The following is a 2,554-nucleotide window of genomic DNA, read 5'->3' as shown; positions in this document are numbered from 1 at the left end:
TATTTCCCATGTTACAAAAACAGCATTCTTCCATCTTAGAAACAGGAAGAATCTACGACACATTTGTTCATAAACGTTATAAAACTTTTTTTAAAAAAAAAAAAAAAAAGGATTTGTCAAGTCACGTCAAGTCGCATTTGGCTCCCAAACTCTGGAATAGCCTTCCTGATAATGTTCGGGGTTCAGACACACTCTCTCTGTTTAAATCTAGATTAAAGACACATCTCGTTGGCCAAGCATTCAAATAATGCATCTCATAATCTTGTACTGCAGTTATATCTGATCAAATCTGCATTATTATTCTTTAGCTTGGGTTAAACAAATAAATTTTGATTGGTTGGAACAGCAGCTATGCTAATTAGGTCTCTATTTGTTTCTCTGTTTCTAGGATTTACACAAGCTTCAGTCTGGACCCAGAACACCTGAGAAGAGATAATGCCAACCCCTCAGAGGACCTCAGATGATGCCAACCCTGAAACAACATACAGAACTACCACATTTTGCTATTGGTTTGATTGCATCATATAATAATTGCTGTTAATAGTGTTCATCATCTGTTTGATTACGTCTTTGATTTTTCCGTACATTTCTGCCATATGTACATTAACTGATAGTCACCACTGATATGCTACCACTAAATATTGTAGAAACTTAATTTGCTGTAAAGTTGCTTTGCAACGATTTGTATTGTGAAAAGCTCTATACAAATAAACTTGAATTTAATTGAATATAATTGCTGATAAGGTCATGATTGAATTGTTTATTTGTTGATCCATTCCCATTCTCATTCTATGTCTTACCAAAGTAATTTATTAGCAAGACTAATAAAAACATTAAAAACTATACTATTATTGAAGCAACAAACATATGGTGACAAGGGAGTGTCTACAAAAACAGAGACATATTTACTGATGTGTGACCCTCGGGAAACACCTGCGTTTCATTATTGCATCTAAAAAAATAAGTGAATATGCATGTATAGTTTCATAAGACTTATTTACATTCTGTAACTACAAAGCATAATTGCTTGTTTTAATGTTGCATCCAGATGGATAAGAGTTGTGTCTACTTTGATCATAATAATTTTGGGGTTTTGATTTTTGCCTTTCAATGTCAAAAGACAGTTCAAAAGAGGGAAAAGACGTGTCAGAGGAACTTGCTGAGGAAACCCCAGGTAACCTATGGACGTTAACACGATTATTAAAGACTCTACCACAGTAGAAGACTAGAAACAATGTTTTGTGACTGCACCGGTCACAATCACGGCCACTGTGTTTGTCTTACATGCACTTTGACTGTACTTCTCAAATAGATGACTTCAGGTGAAACCCCTCCATTATCTGACTCTGAGAAATTGTTCATTTCAACTGCCACAGTTTCCCTGGCAGAATCCTGAGAGGGAATCTCATATATGTGTTGATGTTCCATCATGTTCACAAAAAGAAGTCATTCATACGTTGCTGCTTCTGTTGTGTGTGTTACTGCATGTTTCAGAGGTCGCGAGAAGAAGAATGTCAACTGGAGAATAGCGTCGCGAGCAGGCCTTATATGCTCTCAGGTAAGGGGGTGGGGCCTTACCTGGCATTGGCTGCACGCTTTTCTGTCTGTCTAGCAAGACTTGGTGCAATTGGATGCTTCTGCAGAGGTCAGGTACGGATGCCCTTCCCATAGGTGGATCTCTCCACTTGATGTTTCAGAGAACCGGGGTTACGACAGTAACCTATTGTTATATATGATTACATACACAAGGTTAGATTAGATGTTTAAATTAAGCATTGAAACACAAGGTTTATTCCACAAACGGACCTATCTCTGTGGTGGGTTTTCCACTGAGGGAACCAACATAGGTCTACCTAATAATGAAAAAAAAACATTCTGCAAACAGCTCTAATAAAGGAGGAGTTCATGCAAAACGTTCGGAAAGTGATTCCAACGATATCGTTTCTCTGTGCCTTTATCGTTATAGCTGTGGTGTGGAATCTTCTATTATTTAATATTGAGAACAATTTTTAGAACTATATCTTTATCGTTATCTTTCTAGTTATCGTCCTTGGTGTGAACGGGCCTTAAGTTGACTGTTTCAGACATCACTCAGTGACTGTTTGTTTTCTTGACCAAGAAACAGCCCTGCAAACAAGCCTGCACTGGCCCTTTATGGGTCCACTTAGGGCTAGCCTTAGGGCCCCCAGCGGGCTGCCAGTGCAGGGCCCCTGAGAATTTGCTCATTGGCAAAACATTGGCCCCTTAGCGCTGGCCCTGCACGGGCAGCCCTCACTTAGCCCCCAGGAAGCCCTCACTATGCCCACACAGGGCCGGCACTATTAATCTACAACAATACATCTGTTTCACTTGAAATACTTTCCAGCTACTATAACTTAAGTCTTTGGGAAAAAAACAGTTATTATACATCTGAAATGGATGCAGTCACCACATAACTAATGTCTGTATTGTCAAAAATGTAAAGTAGTCAAAGGGATTTCAAATCAATTTATTAAATACAAAACAGAAAACAGTCAGTTCAGGTTAATACAGCTACATATAGCCAAAAATGTAA

Source organism: Sinocyclocheilus grahami, unplaced genomic scaffold (genome assembly GCF_001515645.1).
Source record: "Sinocyclocheilus grahami isolate Dianchi unplaced genomic scaffold, SAMN03320097.WGS_v1.1 scaffold2882.1, whole genome shotgun sequence".
Classification (NCBI taxonomy): domain Eukaryota; kingdom Metazoa; phylum Chordata; class Actinopteri; order Cypriniformes; family Cyprinidae; genus Sinocyclocheilus; species Sinocyclocheilus grahami.
This window is presented reverse-complemented; position numbering follows the sequence as displayed.